The following is a 22,872-nucleotide window of genomic DNA, read 5'->3' on the forward strand; positions in this document are numbered from 1 at the left end:
TGTCCTCCCAGGAGCATCTTCCTCAGAAGGAGGCGCTTCCTGAGTTGCCTGACATTATCTTCTGGTTTCATCTCTTTTTATATATGTTAGCCTCATCTGCTGTGGGCCCCTCTTACCTCACTTAATAACATTTGGTTCTCCTTTGGACCTCCTCTCCCCTTTCCTTCCCACTATGTCATCCCTTCTTCCCCCACATTCATCGTTATTATTTGCTGACTATTGTTAAGTTTGTATCTCCACACCATGCTTCTCTTCTGAGTCCTGACAAACATCGTCACATGACATCTCCATTCACCCACATCAAACGCGTCATCTCCCCCACAACCCTGCCTTGCACCAGCATCCTGAGCATCCTGTAAGTGCTCAGAGGAAAGGAGCAGGAGCCCTGCTGGCTCAGTCTCCACGTCTGACTGACTGGCAATTTCCATCCATTGCCTTTCAAGCCCACCTGCCTTCCTTGCTGTCAATCATTGCTCTGTCAACCAGACGCCGCCATCTTGTACCTGGACCGTGGGAAGCTGCGCTATGCTCCCTCTGCCCTCCCCATCCTCTTCAGTCAGGAAGTGACATGGGTGACAATGCCAACAAAAGGTGGTACACAGCCTTTTTGTTTCTTCTCTGAATAGCCAAAATACATTTATTTAATATGCAACCATCCTGACTATAAAGATCATCCAAAGGCTTTTTTTTTTTTAATAAACAGAAGGATGCAAAAACAACTGCCCTAAAGTGTTTTCAAGCTAAGAACTAAACTATCAGGTTTAGAGTCAACACCAGGCAGTGAAATCACACACATTTTCACACACCAAAGAGCTGCTGACATGATCCCAAGGACAGGACGTCTGCTACTCAGACCGAACTCCAAAAGTGAGATGTACAGGGGGGTAAGTCTCTTCCTCATTTTCAGTTGCACTGCCACACGGCGTTCTGGTTTTTTCCTTTTGGTTCATCGGTCAGCTGACGCTGTTGACAAGATACAGGCTGGTTACGTGTTGCAGGAAGCATCCATCACAGAATACACAAACAGTTCTCCCTTCATCATCCACCCTCTGCTCCCTTTGCCCCGACCCATGATTTAGTCAAAACAGGCCTCAGAGCCATCTGCTATTTTAGTAGCTTAAAATAACCCCATTTATTTTTTAAATTACATTTATTGTGTGTGTGTGTGTGTGTGTGTGTGTGTGTGTGTGTGTGTGTGTTCGTGTACATGCACCATAGGGCACATGTGTAGGTCAGAGATCAACTCTATCCTTCAACTATGTGCACCCCAGGGAGTGACCTCAGGTTATCAGGCAGGGAAACAAGGACCTTCATTTACTTACCAAGCTATCTCTTCAGCCTTTAAGGCTTTTTTGGTATTGTTTTATTTTTTTGCTTTTTAGTTCTAGCTTGCTTTCTAAAGTGGTTTCATTACTTACCCTCCTCAGAACAATGTATAGGGTAGAACTATATCATTCATTTTCACCCACTGTCTGTGTGATATTCTACAACGCAGAATTTTCTTCTCATTTGTTCCTGTTTATGTGTTCCTTTATTTTCTTAATCATTACATCCCAGACAGAATACATGGCATGAGCAAAGTTACAAAAGACACTTCCATAAACATCTTCATAAAACTAAAAAAAGAAAGAAAATGGGGTCAAAAAAGAGAAACCCCCTTTCCTATTGCTTAGACATGCTTAGAAAGGGCACAGGTTGAACCTTAGATAAACAACCAAGTGGAAACTCACTCGATCAAATTTACTGATTAAATACCTGACTTTAGTTATGCTGAAAGCAGAAGATAAAATAAAGAGATAAGCACTAGAGATGTATTTTTCTCCTGCCTTAATCAGTTTGTTTTACCAAACCAAAGACATATTTGTAAAAGCTGATTACAGCGTGCCTTGGCTTAGACAAAACAACTGTCACGAACCCTTTACCTACAAACTGTCTTCTGTTCTCCCTACACCTTACTCTGAAACAGGGTCTCACAGTATAGTCCAGACTGACTGATCTCTTGATCCTCTTAGGTAATCCTACTCAGGGCTGGGATTACAGGTCTGTACCACCACACCTTTCTCTCACTGATAGTTTTTTCCCCCCTGTGGTAGGTATCCAACTAACAAATCTACTAAGCACTGTACCAGTGAGCTTGATTTCCAGCCCCTTTCTGTCCTTTACAAAGGTCATCGATGTCCTTTATTTTCCAAGATGTATTTATTCTTACTTTATGTGAATGGGTGTTTTACCTGGTGCTTATGACAACCAGGAATGGGCATCCCCTCAAGCTGGAGTTCCAGATGCTTGTTGAGTCATCATACAGGTGCTAGGAATGGAACCTCTGAGTTCCTTCTCCAGCCCAAACAAGCAACATTTTTGGAAGATGATAAACCGTAGATTTAGTTAACTCTTAACCACTGAGCCACCTTGTCAGCCCCATAATTTGCTTTTTTTTTAAAAAAAAAAAGTCAATGAGTATCAGAAAAACTACACAACACTTTTTATTTCATTTTGCATTCCAACCACAGTTCTCCCTCCCACCCCTCCTCCCATCCCCCTCACCTCCTCCCAGCCCACCCCTAGTCCACTCCTTCTCACTGGTAAGGGCTCCCATGAGGAGTCAACGTAGTCTGCTACAACAGGTTGGGGCAGGGCCAGGCCCCTCTCCCATGCATTGCATTAAGGTTGAGCATGGCATCCCACCAAAGGAAGTGGGCTCCAACAAGCTAGCTCATGGACCGGGTCATAAATACGCTCTTACTCCTTTGTGTTTAAGCTCTTAGAGTGAGGCTCTCCCTATAGAAGGAGGAGGTCAGTCTTGAAGTACTGACTCTGCCTCCCAAGAACTAGGGAGTATCCCACTACACAGAGCTTTATTTTTTTTTTTGTAGGTGGCATGATAGGATAGCCAACTGAAACACAACATGGCAAAATGTTCCAAGCTGCCTGTTAAACAGAGGTCCATGCGGAATCGGTAGTATTCATAATCTTCTACAGTGCACACAGGACTGAAGGCTCGGGGGCTTTCAAAATTTCACAAACCCTTCAATGTCATTTTTCTGAGTTCTGTAGAAGTTTTTACTTATGCCTACCTCCTTAATATACAAATATTTGAGTCGTCAAGTAGGGGGTAGATGGGCATGAAATGTTCACCCACACTCACCGACACAGATTCTTGACCCTCTGTGTCACCCATGCCTCAGACACTAAGCTTCTGCATTACCTCTGTGGTTATCTGGGGAAAAAATGTTGGTTCAAATTTCCATTTAGTGGGACAGCATGCTAGCAAACCAATCCATTTCTATTGCCTTCTGGGCAAAATGCCTGGGCTTTGTAAATGTAAAACGGAACTCCTTATAGAAAAGGAAAGATAAACCCAAGGAAAAGAAATTACATTGCTGATGCTCTTTGTTGGATTCCTACCTTTCTGGAGCTTAAAAACAAAAGCATTCCCCACAACAATGTCTAGCCTGTGGTTAATTGCAGGGTTGTTTCATTTAGGCTTCTGCATTGTGACATCATCTTAGACCTGCCACCTTGGGACCTCTCTCACATGTTCTATTTTGCTATCATTGGGTTAAATGATTATTGACACAAATGATATCCACCCTAAACACCAGAAAGGCTTATAGTTATTTTTTTTGCTTATAGTTATTTTTGTCGATTATGTTAATCCCCATAGGACAGTCTATGCAACCCTACACATAGGCACCAAAACCAGAAGGGAAGTAGATAACATCATAAAAAGGTATTTATGCCAGTTAAATTCTTAAAGTTCAGCCAGTTGCCTGGATTCCTAGTTAGGCACTCTTCTCGAGACCGTGGTTGACTTTGGGAGCTGCCACCAGGTGTGGAAAGGGCAACACCAAGGAAATGCCAAGCTTTGACCATTTTTTAGACAGAGACAACCCTTCCTACAACCTAATTGTTGAGGTTATCAGAGAAACCACATATGGCCACTTGTGCCCCCAAGGCAACAGAAACGCACAAGTCCATTATAAAGTAGAGAGTCACTCTTTCAGCGGTCATCCTGGTTCCGGTTCCTCATCCTTGCCAAAATGCAATTCACCTAACGGGGCCAATGACAAGGTGGTTAGCGTCGTTAGCCTCATTAGGAGCAATCACCCTTCCAGCTCACCTAGAGGTGCCACCGGGCATGGTGACTAACCTCGCCAAGCGGTCTTGTGATGTTAGGAAACCCACCCACTTGACCTAGGCGGGGCCCCACCCCTTGAGTCAGCGCGGGTGCCCCCCGGCCCGCACACGACGTAGTCGGGAAGCAGTTTCCGAAACCGGAGGAGGTGCGGAGGTGGCTTATCCCTTCCCGGGCCCCACCCCTGAAAGTTGCTGGGAGCGGCACCCAGAGAACTTTCCCAGATTGATCCCCGCCCGCGTTCGGGGAGGTCTGCCGTGCTCTGCGCTCAGCCTGCGGCCGGGAGCCACCTCGCGCTGCCTGCCAAGCCCCTCCTTCGCTGCATCTTCTAGGGCCGCAGAGGGGAGGGTCGGCTGCAATCGCCTCCCGAAGAAGTCGCACCGGTTTTTCGAGCTCGGTTGGACGCCGGGAAGAGACCCGGTCGCGGGAATCGCCGGAGTCGCGGGTGCCCGCAGGAACCCCGGGCTCTGGGGTGAGTCACGGCTGGGAGCAGGAGAGGGCAGGCGAGAGTGCGAGAATGAATGATGTCAGGAGCGCGCAGGGCGCGGGCTGGGGAGGGAGGGAAGGAGGAGGGAGGAGGGCGCGGGCGGGCCCGCTGTAAACAGAGCAGCGCGCTGCCCGGGGCTCAGCCGCCCGGAGACCCCGCCCTCGGCGCCGCCGGAGCCGCCCGGAGCCGGGTTCGCTGCAGCACCCGGACTGCGGCCTGGGGCGGAGCGGCTTCCTCAGCGGGCGCGACCCGCGCAAAGTTTGCAGCTCTCGGGCCCGGTGCCCCCCCGGGTCCTCGGCGCCCAGCGAGCGCCCCCGGCGTGCGAGCACCGGCTGCGTGCGAGCGGTGAGCGCCGGGCCGGGAGGAGGATGGGCTGCGGGCTGCGCGTCCTGCGGAGCCTCCGCGCGGGGGACGTGGCTCCAGCGGGGACGTGGCTCTGGCCGCCACCGCCTCCCCCAGGCCGCCCCGCCCCGGGCATCCTTCCTCGGTTTTCGTCTGCTGGGGGTCAGTTGGTGGCTGTCTCTCCTCCCAGCCTGCTGCTCATTCATTTGTAACCCATTTTCGGGTACTTGGTGGTGGCATCGAATGGCACAGGTTAAACCGTAGATTGTGCAGTGCCAGTCTCGAGGTCGGGGTTGAAGTTAGGCTGGCGAAGTAGAGACTGTCACTTGCTGAAGGTCTGTGCACGAGACCAGCTCCGGGCTACCCAAGGGGACCTCTCTGCCTTTGGTGTTTAGACCCGCGCCCTTTCCTGAAGGGAGACTGGGTTTGTCAGCCCACAGAGGTGGGAGCGGACAGGACCCCGTCACAGTCTGTGGGTCCGGTGATCGTTGCGTCTCAAAACCAAATACTTAAAATGTTATTTCCTGTAATCTTTTATTAATCCGCCGTTCCTTTATTTCAACACCTGCTTATTCTCAGATGACCTTAAGATAATTTTGACATGTTTGAAATTCTGGAGAGGTTCAACTGTTTTTGTCCGTGGGTTCGCGTGGACTTTGAATCTCACTTTTTAACTGTTCCGTTCTTTGGTTTCACTCCTAGACTCATCTAACTAGACTAACCCTGAACCCTCGGTTACATTTACCATCCAGAACCCGTAAAATGAGATTAGGACTACTCCAAACAGTAACGAGTGCTAAGTAAGGATTAATGAGGTTAGTAAGGAGGATGGAGGCGCAAACGTCTGATGATGAGTGTCTTCTCCAACGCAGACCCCACTATACTGTAACTGTTGACCTATAATAACAGAGAGGTCCAGGTGGCTTAGGTAAAGCCGGTTTCCCTCTGAGGAGCCTGTGGGGCCCAGGTTAGCATGTGAAACGCTGTGCTACTCCCTTGGGGTGGGAAGGGAGGTTTTCAGGAAGTCAACTGTTTCAGGGTGGATACCTAAGACGGTTTTGTCCCCACCCTCTGTTGTTAGAGTTAAGGGACATCAAAGTCACCGGGCAGACAGAGCATGAGAAGCCTGGACTTTGCAGGAAGAAGGTATTTGTACAGAAAACTCTAGCATTTCTTTCTGAGTGAGAAGCAAGCAAAATTCATTTTTTGTTTGTTTTGTTTATAGCCCATTTCCTTGGTCCACTGATGGTCTTACTTCATACTGCTCTCCCAGCTAAAGAATTTTTGGGATTTTTGTTAAAACTTTTATTTTATATTTCCATGGATGTTTTGCCTGCATGTATGTGTGAGGATGCCAGATTCCCTGGAACTGGAGTTACAGAAGGTTGTGAACTGCCATGTGGGTGCTGGGAATTGAACTCTGGTCCTCTGGAAGAGCAGTCAGTGTTACTAACCGCTGAGCCATATCTCCAGCATATTAGTGTTTTTTTAAATCAAGTTAATATTTAATTTGCTGTTGTTAGTTTCATTTTTAAAGCTGGTTGACCTGTGAACCTGCGGAGAAATTCAGGACCACATGTAAGCAGGCTGTTTCACCGTGTTTTGAGTTTCTTTTTCCCAGAACTTGGTAAAAGTCCTCGGAGGAATTTGGAAGTATCCCAGGCATTTGTTCTGTAACACTGGGGTGCTGGGAGGGGACGGTGGCCATGGGGGTGCAGAAGAATCTGGTGATTGCCAGATTAGCCATGCATTAGCCATGCTTCTCCGAGTTATACTCTCAGATGTTGTGGGACTTTAAACAAAATATACAGAAATTGCCTTATATTTGTTAAAATAGACAATGAAATACAGATTGGGACTTCCTTTTTAAAAGTGATAATTTGAGGGGAAAGGAGGGAGGGGATGAGGGAGAAAGAGAAAGAGAGTGTGTGTGAAGAGTCAATCTTACTTTGTAGGGCAACCTAGCTTTGAACTTGAGATCCTCCTGCCTTAGTCTCCCCAGTGCTTGGATTTCCAGTATACCATACCATTCCTTATTTCCTTCATTTTTTTTTATTAGATCAATTCCTGAGAATTCTAGGCTATAAAAAGAATGGCTTTCCTTTGTCTTCTGGTGGAATCAAATCCTGAACTACTAGTATCAGATAATCATTCAACTCATATTTGTTGTCATTCAGCTGAATAAATGATGAATATTTATTAAGCACCTATTATATACCAGCACTGGTATGTAACAGTGCTGGGATAATGGGGTTTCTGTTACTGCCCTTGCGACTTAGAGTCCAGTAGACTAAAACCCAAGTACCACGGGGTCAGCAAGCAGGAGCATTGGGAGCTGGGAGGAAGCAAAAGATCTGAGCTGAGCTTTGCTGGGCTGGGCTGCCTTCCTAGTGGTTGTTGATGTTCTTGAGTTGGACTCCTCCACTCTTGTGAGGCTGAGCACAATGTGGACATCTTGCTTTACCTAATAAAGTAGTATTGACAAATTAATTTAAATAGTGTAAAACAGACTCACTGAAAGGAAATACGAAGGGTAAGTTAACTCAAGCAAGATTCATTTACGTTTAAGAAAGCCCTAAGGTAGAGCTTGAAAAGGATTCTCATTGTGTCAACATCCCCACATCCTTGTTTCCCTCATGTTAGAAGTGATGTTCATACATATTTGGAAAAATGGGCAGAGTAAACCTATCACCCTAAAACCACTTAACACTGTACCTTCCTGTTTTCTCACATGCGCACTTGCAGCAGCTGGTGCTGATGTGTATTGACCACTGTGGACAGATGCTGGCTAGTTCCGGTAACTTCTCCCTACCACAGCCTTGGGAGGTGATGCTCCTCTGTGTGCAGGCACATCGCTTGCGTGAATGTCTACGCATTGCACGCGTACGGTGCCCGTGGAGGCCAGTGGAGGAAGGTGGATCCCCTAAAACTTAGAGTTACAGGCAGTTGTGAGCCTTCATGTGGGTGCTGGGAAGCAAACCCAGATCCTCTGGAAGAGTAACCAGTGCTCTTAACCTCTGTAGCCTCAAGGTAGACAGACATCCTTTACCGTCTTATTGGGGAGAAATAGATATACTTATAGCAGTTATTTAACTTTCCCAAAGTTGCACAGCTGGAAAGCTCTACTCTACAAACCTGGGCTTATTTTTTTCTACACAGTCTAACTTTCCCCCCATCTCAATTATAAGCATCTCTTATGTCACTAAAAGATTCTCATATAACAATGATTTTTAGTGTTCTGAACCCATCCCGTATTGTGGGACACCAAGTTTGTTTCCAATTTTCACCGTTTCTAAAGATTCCCTTTCTGTTTAGTTCCCATTGTGTGTGTGTATGTGGGTCTGTATGGGGGTGCCCTCAGAGGCCAAAGGCAGCAAATGCCCCTGGAGCTAGAGTTCCAGGGGGGCCCTTTGTATGCCCACTCTTAACTGCTGCGTCCACCTTTTCACTGTGTGTGTGTTTTTTAGCAGCTCTGAATTAAATGTCTATCTATACCGTGATAATTTTCAGTTGCTTTACTTTTTAAAAAGTGAAATCTATTTAACTTATCTGTTTCCTCGAATTAGAAAAAAAGAAAACCGTTCTGTTGTTTGTTTAATTTTTTTGCATCTTTACTGAAGATCAAACCCAGGGACTTGCAACGTGCCAAGCATGTGTTTTCATCCCCGGCACACATCCCTGGTCCTCCTGACTTTGGCCTCTCACTTGTTTGCTCCTTAAAGCAGTCAGCTTGAGGATCCAGCTTGGTGGGGCTGCCCAGCAGGGTCCTGGCTCTATGCTGGGCGGTGTCTAAAAAGAGAACATTCCAGCTTTCCTAAAGTGCTGTTTGTGTTTTTATTATTAGTCATACATCTAACATTATTTTTTAAGGAAATACAGCAGAGAAGAACTGAGTTAATTTTGCCAGGCAGCTCTGAAAAAGAAATTTTATTTCTACAGTTACATCATCAGCACCAGTGAGATAACATTAAATATTTTTGGATATTATGTTTATATTATTGTATGTAGTATGTCAGCTTTAGGATAGATCATATCACAATTTATTTATTTGTATTTTTGAGGAAGAGTCTCGCTATGTAGCTCTGGCTGTTCTAGAACTATGTATACCAAGAGGCTCTTGAACTCAGAGGTCCATCTACGTCTGCTTCCTGAGTGCTGGGATTAAATAGGGCACTTTTCCAAAAAATTTGTGTGTCATCTGTATGACATTGTCAGGTTGATTTAGTGAAAAATGCAAGAAATGTCCATTGTTTTCATTGTGAATATAGTACAATAAAGATTCTCAGGTTTTCCAAGTATGTTAAGCTTTATTTGCTACTGAGTCAAGTAATCAATGTTGCCTTGAGCTTCTATCTTAATTTCTAATTCCAGTTAATATAAACCCATCTATGAGTTCAAGGCCAGCACTGTCTTCATAGTGATTTCAAGGTTAACTATGGCTACATAGTAAAACCCTGCCCCCAAAAGGTAGTTAATTAGTTGATTTCTACCTGTGGTTTTACAAAGCATATTAAGATGTAAGGAGTGTGGAATTCAGTCTCTTTTAGATACCCAATTAGTTCAGTTTAGTACGTACTTTCCACTATGGCTTGTGAGTCAAAGGAAACTTTAAAAGAACAATAAACAGAATTAATGTGTAATTGGGATACTGAATGTGAGGGTTTCCCTTTGCCCAGCCTTTATACCATTTGCTTATAACAATGTGAAATATAGCCTTATAATTTGTTTAAATAAGTTGTATTTAAATTGATATCACATAACTTTTTCAAGCCAAAACTTATTTATTTATTTTGGTTTTTTGAGACAGGGTTTCTCTGGCTTTGGAGGCTGTCCTGGAACTCTCTCGGTAGACCAGGCTGGTCTCGAACTCACAGAGATCCACCTGCCTCTGCGTCTCAAGTGCTGGGATTAAAGGCATGAGCCACCACTGCCCGGCAAAACTTATTTTTACCTGTGTGTGTGTGTGTGTGTGTGTGTGTGTGTGTGTGTCTGTGTCTTGGAACTCACTCTGTAAAACAAGACTAGCCACAAACCCAGAGACTCTCCTGCTTTTGTCTCCTGAGTGCTAGGATTAAAGGCATGTGCCTCTATCACCTGGCCAAGATAAGTAGAATTTCTAAAATTCTTAGGAAAACTTTTCCGTGTACTGGAGGGAGAAATTGCCTTGAGGTGGAAAGCAGAATGGAGGGATGGCATTGTGCCAAATGCAGGTTTTGCATCCTCCTGAGGGTGGTGCCTGGCCCCAGGCCTGCTGGAGTCACCTCTTCCTATTGGACCTGTACTCTTCTGTGTTCCTCTGGGCCCTGGTCTAGCAGAGGGAAGATGGGATCACAGGGTTCTCTGCTGCATCTGCCTACTATAGAGAATCATGCGGGGAAGCCACCTGTCCCCTCCCTCACGGTTGTAAAGACTTTGGTAGCTATAAAGGACTGTGATGTTAGTCTATCACTGACAGAAGATTGGAGAGGGTGAGCCTCACTGAGCGCTAAGGAAGAGAGTGGAAGGGAGAAAAAGTGCTCTTAAGTCACGGATCATTAACCAGCTGTGCTGTCACAGGGGCCAGCCCCCAAAAGAAGTGGGGACCTTCCAAGAAGACGCATATTAGTTAAGCGTGGAATCTTTGTAAAGGAGGGACGCCAAAGATTTGTGTTGACTCCAAGCCTTGTCACCCAGAAGATGGAGATGCTGTGGCAGGACAGAGAAGGGTTAAATAGTGATAGATAATATAAGTATTAGTCAGACCCCCTGAAGGGCTGTTGTCATCTTCAGATAATCCTGCAAAATAGAAATTGCCATCTTCACTCTGGAAGTGGAGGGAGGGACTGGGCAGTTGAGCAAGACTCAGGAACCCAAGGCCGTGGAGACAGCGGGGAGTGGAAGAAGCAGGGATTTGAAGGTGGGCTCAGCATGGGTTTCCAGGGCCCCGCCCAGCTCTGTTGTAGCTTCAGAGATGTGTCGGGTTTAGGGGGGCCACATTCTGACATAGGACTGTACCTAAAACCTCCTGGAACTGTTCTCCACTCTCAGTGCCTAAGAGCGTGAAGCTGTGCCCAAAGTGAGCCTTGCTGGGCTTTGCCCAGAGAACATGAGTGTGTTTCTGTGTAATCCTGGGTAACGAAAGAACTCCCTCCACTTCCTGGCTGTAAAATGGGAATGAAATAGTATTTATGTCAGAGGGTAATCATGTGAATTATGTGGCCCAATGTGTAGAAACTATTTGAGGAATGCTTGCTGTTTGTTTCGTTTTACGGAGAAGCTGCATTTCTAATTTAAGCAGAGGTTTCAGTCCTATTGCCTCAAAAATTGAATATCTCTCACCATGGTAGCTCATTTCCTCTGTGACGTAGTTTTCAGAGTTGTGGGGTCTGACTCCAACTCCCCATTCTCGCACTCTGTTCGCTGTTAACAGGGCAGTGAATGACAGGGGTGGTGAGGTGCTTCTGTGGATGGTGGCCGGATCTTGAAGCCCAGGCACAAACAATATGCTTGCCCTCCCTGTAGATATGCAGATGTGGGGAGTGGAGTCTATCACAGCTGGTGCTGCCCCTGGCAGAGCATGGCCTTCTGGGAAATACTGTACCATGGGCACCACTGTCCCTGAAACTGCAAAGCCGTTATGAATCACAAACCCCACTGTCCTCGCGGATGCTGTACATCATTCTTTAGGAGGCCCGAGACAGCTGTTCAACACGGCCACAGCTGTCTTCTGTGCGTTTCATTTGCTCAGCGGGTTCCTTAGTGGGCCTGATGTACTGACTGCCCCTGTTCTAGCAAGCTGAATCTCAACCCAGGGTGCTCTTTTGGTTAAATTAGTGTATGAGCCAGCTCTGGGAAAATGTCATGAAGTCTGTTTACATATATGTGAAATACATCCCCTAAAGTGCGTTAGTTAAGACTGAGAACTCAGAGCAGAGATGGGCGAGTTATAAGCAACAATCAGGAACATTTACAATTCAACAAAAATGTGAGCTTTTTACTAGGTCCCAGGGTTTGTTCTCAGTCCTTAGAACTGTTATTCATTGACTCCTAAAACAAGGCAGTATGGTTGTCTTCATTGTATCTTTTCACCATTTCATTTTGCACATGTGTGCATAGGGGATCAAAATAGTCCCCGACCCTTAAACAGAGAGATGCCTTGGAATGAACTTTTTTTTTTGTTTGGTGGTGCTGAAGCGAACTCAGAGCATCAGTGCAAATCCAGCCCTTCTTCTGGAGCATCCATAGCTCCAGAATAGGGTTTCAAAGGCATAGCTGGACTATGGAGCCTAACCACTGGTGTTAGATGTAGACCCCCCCCCCCTGGATGTGGAGTTAATTGAAAGAAAAATCATACCTGTCTAAACATGCTATGTCTCCGCTCCTTACAGTCAGGGCTAGAACATGCATTTGGAAAACTTGGATGCTTAGCTTCCTGTGGGGTGTTGTCAAGAGTTTGGTCGGCTTTCTTGAGTACAGGAAGGAGGAATGCATTGACCCATTCCTATCAGCCCATTAAGCTGAGCAAAAAGAATAGTCTGTGGCTCTCTATTTGATTTTATTGGTTTAATTTTTTTTTTCTTATTCATATCTATGGGTGTTTTAACTGCCTGAATGTCTGTGTACCATGTGTATGCATTGAGGTCAGAAGAGAGTGTTGGATTTCCTGGGACTACAGTTACAGTTGTGAGCTGCCATGTAGGTACTGGTAATTGAACGTGGGTCCTCTGGAAGAGTAACCAGTGCTCTTAACTGAGCCCTCTCTCCAGCCCTGATTTTTTTTGGTTTTGATTTTAGGCTTTCTACTGAATTGGTAAGGACTTTTTAACTATTTTAACTTACAGAGGATGGTAGCTTATGTACCAGAGATTTTGTTGACTCTTCTTTTTATTCTTTTGGTTTTTCGAGACACGGTTTCTCTGTATTGTTTTGGAGGCTGTCCTGGAACTCGCTCTATAGGGTTCCTTTGCTTTAATAAAGTGCATGGTTCAGTCAGTTTATCAAGCACGAAGGTTTTCTTTGGCTCCCCACTTCAGAGATCTCCCTTCGGGCTGGTGTTGAGGTAGTTTGTGGTATAGGATGCAGAACAAGTCGCCCATTTCACAGCCAGGAATCAAAGCAGGGAGGGGGTGGGGCTGCTGTCCCCCCAACCCCATCCTGTTGACTTTAACACTGCCCCCCTGGGTTCCTCATTGGCCCCTCCCCTAAGGCGCTTTCACTGCTTTGTGGTGACATTTTGTTTATGAGCTGACAAAACTTGCCTGAAGATCAGAGTGCAAAGCTAAGCCACTGGTTAGCCACACACCTAAACCACTAGTTAGCCATAGAGGGCAGGCAGTGGTGTCCACACTTTTAATCCCAGCACTTGGGAGACAGGCAGATGGATCTTTGTGAGTTCAAGGATACCCTGGGCTACATGAGAGCGAGTCAGTGTAAAACAGAAACAGAGCTCACAACTTTAATCCCAGCACTAGGGAGATGGTGACGGGAGTGATATGCCTGGGCAGAGGAAGGAATATAAGCTGGGAGGAGACAGGAACTCATTGCCGTCTTAGGCAGTCTGAGGAGCAGTGCATTCTGGAGCACTGGTGGAGGTGAGAGCTCTCTAGTGGCTACTGCTTTACTTCTCTGGTCTTCAACTTTAACCCCAATATCTGTTTCTGGATTTTTATTCATGCTATACTACTTCTTCGGAACACCTCTGTGAGAACCAAGCCTGAACCCCAGGACTTTTGCAAATCATTCAGTATTCGCCATAGCAGAATGAGGCTATCTCTAGATGTAGAAGAAACTAACTTTCATAGTTTCTTGACTTGATCTAGGCATTGGGTAGGTGTCTGTTCTCTCCCAACTCTCATTGTTAAATTTAAAGATTGATACTGTCTGTCACTTTTTTTTAATTTGAGACAAGGTCTCACTTATGAGCTCTGGCTTGCCTGGAACTCACTATGTAGACTAGACTGGTCTCAAACTCAGAGTTATTTGCCTGCCTTCTGAGTACTGGAATTAGAGGCATGCATCACCATGCCTGGCTGGGCATCTCTTACTAAATTGAATTTTATTATTTCTTCTGGATGAACTGCAGCAATCGGTTGTGTACAGGCTTGCAAAAGCCAGACCCTAGACCAGGGTAGTGACTGCTGTGCTTGTATCATGGGAACCCAGAACTGACCGATGAAAATAAACTGTGAGCCAGCCACAGTAGCCACACACGCAACTCAACTGTCCCTCCAGCCACAACGTGAAAAGTAAAAGGAAGCTGGGGAAATGAATTTTAACATTTTATATATAACCTAGTATGTCAAAACATAACCTTCATAGATAGTCAATTGAAAGATTTTTACAAATTTTATGTTTTTCCTAACTCTTTGAAGTGTGGTATGTACTCTACACTCGTAGCAAATTGGTTGAAGTTCAAGTACTCAATATTAACTTGGATCTAACAGCTACTGTACTGTGTGAGGCAGCTGAATCCAGCTCACCTTAGGGAATCTGTCTGCATCTGCAAATAATCTCAATACTTTTGTCTTGTCTCTTTTATTTATGTTGGCCAATGAAATGCCCAAGACCTGAGCACTTGAAGAGAGTCTTTTTTAAATAGCTCAAGGTTGTGGAGGTCCAAGAGGATAGGGAGTTTATTTATTTATTTTTTATTTTTGGTTTGTTTTTCGAGACAGGGTTTCTCTGTATTGCTTTGGAACTTAAGTCTTGGAACTTGGAACTTAATCTGTAGACCAGGCTGGCCTTGAACTCACAGAGATCTGCCTGCCTCTGCCTCCTGAGTGCTGGGATTAAAGATGGCACCATCAACGCCTGACTTGAGGATAGGAATGTTTCTGTCCCTCTCCCTCTTTTCCCTTTGAGTCGGGATCTCACTACGTGGCCCAGGCTGGCCTTGAACATGATTTTGTCTTGGTCTCCTAAGTACTAGGGTTTTCAGATATTTGCCACCACATCTGATGGAATATTGCACTTTTATTGAATTACATCAGCTACTCAGTGAGTATCACAGAAAACCGGTTCTGGTCTCTTGTTAATGTGACCGATTAGCCAAGTGGGCACTGAAGTGACACCACAGGACGTAACCATATAAAAGTTCTCAGCTCTCCTGGCTGCTGACCTCCACTCTACTCTTTCCCTGTTTATATTGTAATCATGTCTAGTTGCCTCTTGTGACAGCTTGGGAAGCCTAGCTGCATTAAGATAGGAGCCAGAGAAATCATTGCTTAATGTCAATTATTAGTCTGCCTGGAAGTGGTTGGGATGTAAGACATGGTACAGCAGAGCTTAAGAGAGAGGGCGGAAGTGGGGACACTAAGGGTTCAGCCTCTGCTCCACTTGGTTCTCAGGAGAAATTGCCTTGGGTTTCATAAGCGCTTGGAGTGTGGTGACTAATACAGGCTTTTTCAGTTCCTCCTAAAGTTGATGCCTTATGTACCCTCCTGAGCACTTGCTATGTGCTAGGTCTCCCTCCCTCCTTCCTCCCGTCCCTCCCCCCCAGCACGCACACACTCACTCATGCACACACACACACACATGCACATACACGCACGTGCACACACACACGCGCACGCACTCATGCACATACACACGTGCGCACACACACGCGCACACACACTATGGTGTGACTTTCCCTGTGCTAGGCAGTACTCTACCACTGAGCTATATCCCCAGCCTTTTTAATTCTTTAGGCTCTCAATTAGTGGCCCACGCTGGTGTCAAAATCAAGATTGTCATTCATGTCCAGATGCTGGGATTGCAGGTATGCCCATCACGCCCAGCTTTAGGCATTTTTCTTCATTCGGGGATGCAGCAGGGACCGCGAGTCAAGATTTTTCTCCTTGGATGCAGAGACTGTGTGTGTGTGTGTGTGTGTGTGTGTGTGTGTGTGTGTATGTGTGTGTTTGCGTGTGTGTGTGTTGAAAAGCCAGGTTCTCAGAGGGGTTGACAGGGTGATAAGCAAGGGAAGCTGATAAGAAAATCCACTTAGGTCTGGACTGGTTCTGTGAAGGAAGTAGAGAGGAGGAGAGAAGTAGGGCCCTACTTCTGCAACAGTACTCTGAGCCTGTCAGAAGAGGTCAGGATCTCAAGACTCAGCAGAGGGCACCATGCACGCCAGCCTGTGGAACAGAACAGGAAGGGAGGTGCAATGGATAGGACACCAGCTGTAGCATGTGAGTAGTAGGGATGGGGAGAGGGAGTAAGAGCGAGAGAGATAGACAGGGAGAGAAAGATAGAGGCAGAGAGAGAGACAGAGACAGACAGACAGACACAGAGGGAGATACATGGCTGGCTGGCCAGCAGGGCCTTCTGGTGGATAGACCTTGCATTTTCCCTAAGAAGTAAGCTGCTTATTATTATTCCAAATGCCACAAGAAAGCAACATAAAGTACATGAGGAGAAGGGAATGATTGACGTATTTGTGGCATAGCCCTCTAGCTGCTGGCAGAGAGTGACAAGAACTCCATTATGAAGAAATAGGAGCACTTTGTGGGAAAGTGATGTGGGTTAGAGTAGGGGATGGCATTGGAGATGTCAGGCGAGTTTGGGACTTGGGGGTGTGTGGATGGGAGTGGTGTAATGGGCATTACTCTTTGGTAATTAGCTAGTTTTAGTTGACCATTAGTGGAGATTGATGTCAGTTGTGAATTGAGACCTACTTTTAGGGCCCAGATTAGGGTCAGAGTTGTCAACACAGAAGTGGCATGAAGGCTGTAAGAATCACACGGGGAGATTTTGTAAACGGGGACTTCCTGAGGCATAGCCGAGTGAGTAGGTCAACGTGGACATAGAGTTACCAGCAAGGCAAGGGACAGATTGGGGGCGACACATTGCAGATGCAGCTGACTGTTGAAGAGAGCGTGGGGTAATGAGCTGTGTTGTAAGTTGTGAGTTGGGTAAGATGAGAACACGGTCACCATTGGGTTTAGCAATGTACGTGGTGGCTAGTGGTAATTGTACAGCATTTTCAGAGGAGGGACTTAGAACACAAATGCATTCGCTTCCAGTATGTGCAGTGGGAAATCTTTTTTTTCTCTTTACTGCCTGGGCTGTGGATGCTCTTGTCCCAAAGCTCCTGAACCTTTCTGTCACTCTACTCCATATGACAATGCAGGACCAGACTGTACCTTTTCCCATCACTCTGATGCTCTCCTCCTGGCCACCTGCCCCCAGGTGCGTCTGCATAGCCTGGACTGAGGCTGCCTTTTGTCTGGGATTGCATCTCTGTCTTCATCTCTTTCCAGTGTTTCCTTTGATCCTGGGCTCATGTGGGCACTTCAACTGAAACCTTATGGAAACCATTTGTCCACTTAAAAAACCCCATTCCCCTTTCCTCCGTGTCCTGTGAGTGAGGTTATCACTTAAGTTATTCAACACAGTTCTTCTATGTATTTGGTATTTTCATCAGTCTAAAGAAAGAAATGCCCTTTAAAAATCATCTGTCAAAAAACAGAAACAAAAACAAATCGTTTGTCAGCAAGGTGGTGCTGGTGTCTGCCTTAATCCCAGCACCCGGGAGGTAGATCTGTGTGAGTTCGAGGTGAGCCCCGTCTCCTGAGTGAGTTGCAGGACAGGTTCCAGAGCTACACAGAGAAACCCTGTCTGGAAACAATAACAACAACAAAAACTCATTTGTCCTCCAGAATATTTTAAGAGAGAGTATCCGTAAAGCGATTCCAGCCCCGCCCTTTTAATGCATACGGGATGTAACTCATAGAGCTGTGGGGTATGCCACCACCATTCACCAAGCTCTTCAGTGTTGCCCATAGTTTCTCAACACTGGCTTTGGAAGCAGAAGTGGAAAGAGTGTAGTGCCAGCTGCGAGTTGCCATAGACACACTTGTCAACAGGAGCTGTTAGCCCAGGATGCCATGGCAACCTGAGATTGGAGGTGGAACCCTGAGGCCCGTCCTCAGGTCAGCCTTGGCGGGATTGACTTGCCCCTGAGAGGCTCCATGGTCTCCCGTCCTGTGGGCTAGGATTGAAGAGTAAATTCACTGTGCTGTGAATGCTACTGCTTTATAAAGGGCGTTCAGGGTAGCCAACCACGTTCTGTGTGTAGTTTGTTGCTGTGAATGTGGTTCTTAGAAGCCACAAGAAAGGTCTTTAAAGATGAATTGTTTGTATTTGAAATTATAGTGTAGGGTGTGCATGGAATTCTGAAAACTGCTGAGAAATAGCTTTGGGTACGTGGCTGTTATTTCCGTGGATACATTTCTGTCTGGTCGACAGCAATGCACGTGAGCTATCTGTTTAGAGAGAATATAGATTGTCAATTTTGAAGACATGATTAAAATACTTAAAGAGTTTGTACCATTGTAGGGATGGGGACATGGGAACGTGTAATCAAAGTGGTTATGAATAAAGAGGTGCTTTAAAATGTGGGTGCCTACTCTTAGGAAGACCCAATTGGTTCAATACCGATATGAGCCACAAAAAAAAAAAAAAAAGATGCAGTTTGGCATTTGAAATAGCGCATGTTTAAAGGGCATCTAGCTGTCACAGATGCAGATGAAGCACTCATACTTACTTGGCTGCTAATTTGTGTAGCATTGGTCTGTTACCTGAGTTGTTAGGGTCAGCTCGCCTTGTACCCTGGCTTACTGGGCTCTGCCACCCTTTTCCCCCCTCAGTGTGCCAATTAGACTGAAGTAACGGTGAAGAGCAGAGGACCGTGTTGCCATGGGGACGGGGAGAAGTGAAGAGGTCCAGTGGATACCCCACCTCCCGCAGACTCTGTGCTCTGTGTCTTGACGTGAGGTTTAGTTGAAGTGGGATACAGGGAGCGTTCGGCTGCGGTCCCACTCCTGTTACCCGTGTCCCAGCGTCCTCAGCAGAGTGGTCAGAACTGGACAGTCTCCTTCCTGGAGACAGGTTCCTGCTCTGGCTGCCACCAGCCTTCAGCCTTTTCTTTCTCTCAGCATGAGATTCCCGAGGAAATTCCAGCTTCTCAGAAACCATTGTTTCAACGGTCTGACAGCCAATGGGAGGGGCACAGTGTCTCTTTGAACATCTTTACCCCTGCCAGGATCTTTTCAGCCTGATTTCTGACTGAGGCAGGTGTCAGGTTATCAGGCTTGGGGGCAACACCTTTACCCACCGGGCCATATCTCCAGCCTTGCAAGGATGTGTTTACTAGAGGCTGGGGAATATAGCCCAGCAACAGAGCGCTTGCCTCATGTGCCCAAGGCCCTGGGTTCAATACCCGGTATCCCACACGTAAACACATACCTACACACACCCAAGCAGCCAGACAAAACACTAAAATAAACAGAAACAATGTTCTTTCCAGATAGCCTTACGTGCTGTTTTGGAAGCAAAGGGATTCTTCTGAGGGTTGTTTTCATCAAGTTAAATGTTTTGGGGGGCGCTTACCTGTTCACTGCTACTCCCCTCTCCTCCCTCTCCCGCCCCCACACCCCTTACACTGTTTGCTGATTGAAGCTGCTCACTTCAGCAGGACTATGACAGACAGGCCCTGCCACTGGGACCCAAGCATCCCCTGTGGGAGGTGAATGTTGAATATGAAAACCTATAGAGGGCATCGTTGATGATAAAGATCTAAAGTTATCAAGTCACAAGATGAATCTTTGTGATTTTATTAACATTGGACTATATTTAGAATGTGTGTTTAGAAGTCATGAGTGCTTCAGATTGTAAAGGAAATTTGCATCTGATAGTGTTTGAGTAAATTGCCCTTTTTTCTTTTTTTTTTCCTGAGACAGGGTTTTGCTGTGTAACAGCCCTGGCTGACCTGGAACTCACTTTGAAGACCAGGCTGGCCTCGAACTCACAGAGATCCTACTGTCTCTTCCTCCCAAGTGTTGGGTTTAAAGGCGTGTGCCACCAATGCCTGGCACCATTGTTCTTCAAGGGTGTAACTGGGGGCTGTTTTCCTTAATATGAGAGTATTGCTTTTCAGCTTAATTTAGTGTTTATGTTTTGGTTTTGTAAAGAAATATAATTGTAAGTATTGCTGGGTTTATGGTTAATCTTGAATATGTTAAATACTTTTATAGACTTTAATTCTAGGAGCAGTATGGTTTCTTCTCTAGTTGCTGTGACAAACTACCAACTTAAGGAGGAGGAAGAATGGAGGGAGAAATGAAGGAAGAGAGGAAGGAGGGAAAGGAGGAGGAAGGAAGGAGAACGAGAGGAAGGAAGGAAAGAAGATTGCTTTTACTTAGGCTCATGGTTTTAGTGGTGGCGGGTCACATTGTGGCTGTAGTCAGGAGTTATGTACAACTGAACTCTAATGCCGAGGAGTTCTGTTGGTTTGTCCGACACAACAAGTACATTTAGCTTTGTAAGAATGTGCCCAAAATGTCACTTAATGAAGACATATGGCTTTGCATTCTCAGCATCAATGCATGAGAGAGCCAGCAGCTTCTCATCCTTCCCAGAGTTTGGTGATGTTGGGTTTAGACTTTACCTGGTGACTAGAACAGTGTTTTGTCGTTTTAAATGGCATCCCCAATAGCATAGAGTATTGAGCTGTATGCTGCCGGTTGTGTGCTGTGTGTGTTCTTTGATGAAATATCTGTCTCGATGTTGTTTGGTTGGTTTGGGTTCTTTAGACACAGCCTTGCTGCATAGGCCAGGCTGAGCTCAGCTGCACACGCATCCTTGTGTTTCGGCCTGCTGCATGTTGAGATAACCGGTTTGCATCACCACACCCAGATACGCTTTACTTTTTTAACCAGGCTCTTTGTTTTCTAAAGTTGTAAGAACTGTGTGAGTACTGTTATCTTTTTAAATTAGATTATTTATTTTATATGTCAGTGTTTTGTCAGTGTACATGCGTATGTACCATGTGTATGTACCATGTGTATGCTTGGTGCCAGTGGAGGTTAGAAAGGGCATTGGATCCCCCAAAACTTGAGTCGCTCATGGTTATAAGCTGCCATGTGGGTGCTGAGAATTGAATCTGGATTCTCTGCAATAGCAACAAGTGTCCTTAACTATTGAGCGATCTTCCAGCTTCGGTGTTGGGGGATTTTAGTCCTCTGCTAGTTGAAAGAAAAAAAGAGTTCCTCTAGACTGTGAATTGTCCTAATTCTCTTAGCTGTTTTTGCAGGCAGAAGTTAATTAAATCCAGCCTCCCCATTATTTTCTTTAATTGTTTAAGCTTTTGATGTTGGGTCTAAAATCTAAAATGTGTCCCATTGCCAAATACATGTTCATATAGTAGATAGTCTCATGTTATCTTCTATGTCAGCACCTGTATGCTTTTGCAATGTGATATCCAGTTGTGAAGGCAGCTTGCTGGAGGTTCTGCAGTATGAGAAACAGGACTTTCAAGACAGACTAAATCTCATGGGGAATGATTCATTTCTGCAGATGTCTTTGAGTTCCCTCGACAGATGTCTGTTTCTGGACTACAAGGCTGTGTTTTCATGGGCACAATGTGTTCCCGTCACTCTCCGATGTGCCCAAGGGCAGGTCTGCCCAGACCTTTGCAGTGATGAGGGTTCCATAGTTCTGTGCCATCCATTACTGTCGCCATAGTGACCATTGGGCATTTATGTCCAGTAGGACTAGAGACACGAATTAAGTTCCAGTTAATTTAAACTGAAGCAGTCTGGTGTAGCTTATGGATGTCGCATTAAACAGCACAGCAGTAGAAAGTTAGGACAGGTTAGTAAAGCTCCTGGCCCACTCTGCTCACCCGTCTCCTCCGGCACATCCTTGGTGAGCCTCTCTTATGGGGTCAGGCAGAATCCTAGGGAAAACAGCTCCTCTCTGCTTTCCAATTTTGATTTAACTCTTTCAATTGGCTTACTGAGGAGAGATTTACAAGTTGTAACCCCCAGTTAAATAACAGTCTCAACCTTCCTCCTTTCACTGGCCCTTCTCAGATCTAAGGGGTAGGACCCGACTGTGTAGGAATGACCTGGGAACTCAAGGCAGGGGCTCGTATTTGATTTGTGACATTTTTGTGAGTGGGTTCCTCAGCTCCACCAGCAGCTCCCCCTTCATTGATGAGCCTGCCTACCTGCAGTGTTCCCAGCACCTAGCTTCTCTTGGAGTGTGTCATGAAGTCTTCCTTTTTATCTTACTCAAGATTCCGTTGCAAAAACTTCAGCTACCCTTAACTCACTTCTGTTTTTCTGTTTCCCTTTTCTTTCCCCAGTTATTCCTGGTATTTGAATTCTTAGTTCCATGCAGACAGAAAATAACCCTGAGGTCCCAAGGGCTTAATATCTCTCCTTGCACTTTGTGTGCTCACACACAGCCTTCCCCCAGAACTTAGGGTGTGCAAGAGTTTTCGGTGTGAAATAAATTCCTGTAAATCTGCCGTGATCGAGTTTGTTCTGGGATGCCTTCGAAGGAATGTTGGAGCCTTGCAGGGCATAGGTATCCAAGATGGATGTTACTAAAGCCATGTTAACGCTGTCATGTACAAGGCAGGCCGTAAGAACAAAAGCCAAACCAAAACAGTTTCTCTAGAAGAAGCAAACTTCTGTAAGTACTGAGAAGGCCAGAGCAAGAAACATCTCAGAAGCCTCGCAAGGCTAAGCAACCGAACAGGGCTGGGACTGTGACAGGGCGTGGGTAACTAACTCCAGGAAATAGATTGCTAACTAAGTTGCTGTAGCAGATACCGTTGGTTGGGAGTGGGACTCTTATCTTCTTGAGGGACTGAATTCAGTTAAGAGCCGGTTTAACAGACCTTTGTTTAGCAAAGGAGCAGTTAAGTTAGTGCAAACAGAGCACTCCAAAGAGAGATTGCCAAGGACTACCCAAGATGGGCAGTATCCACGAATATGTGTGAGCATACCTGAATATTTATGAGGTGAGGGTTAGAGCATCCAGGCCCTTTAACCCCTAAGCACACAAGATAATGGGAAGTCCTGCAAGCTCTGCTGTCAGGGATCAAGGCAACTTGAATCATAGCCACACATTTAGTCTTTCCTATTGTCTGGCTGCC

At 45.8% G+C, this 22,872-nt stretch overlaps 1 protein-coding gene and 1 long non-coding RNA gene across 5 annotated transcripts in view; one reads left to right on the plus strand and one right to left on the minus strand.

Annotated features, from left to right (window-relative positions):
- Positions 1 to 670: 670 nt before the first annotated feature.
- On the minus strand, positions 671 to 4,626 carry LOC110343305. Its single transcript, XR_005879314.1, has 3 exons — positions 4,517 to 4,626; positions 1,419 to 1,616; positions 671 to 963 (listed from the first exon to the last, which is right to left on the minus strand). It is a non-coding gene; the product is annotated as an uncharacterized LOC110343305 (long non-coding RNA).
- The window catches only part of Sgms2 (sphingomyelin synthase 2), a 70,784-nt gene continuing 52,388 nt past the window's right edge, over positions 4,477 to 22,872 (plus strand). For 2 of the 4 annotated variants that reach the window (XM_013122612.3, XM_040751779.1), the window contains exon 1: positions 4,477 to 4,607. The gene's annotated coding sequence lies outside the window, so the exon portion shown is untranslated. Of the gene's footprint in view, positions 4,608 to 4,832; positions 4,968 to 4,991; positions 6,111 to 22,872 lie in introns of those variants that run through there. The other 2 variants (XM_013122613.3, XM_021234529.2) reach the window with 2 other exon arrangements.

The sequence above is a fragment of the Mesocricetus auratus genome, unplaced genomic scaffold, assembly GCF_017639785.1.
Source record: "Mesocricetus auratus isolate SY011 unplaced genomic scaffold, BCM_Maur_2.0 Super-Scaffold_100009, whole genome shotgun sequence".
Classification (NCBI taxonomy): Eukaryota; Metazoa; Chordata; class Mammalia; order Rodentia; family Cricetidae; genus Mesocricetus; species Mesocricetus auratus.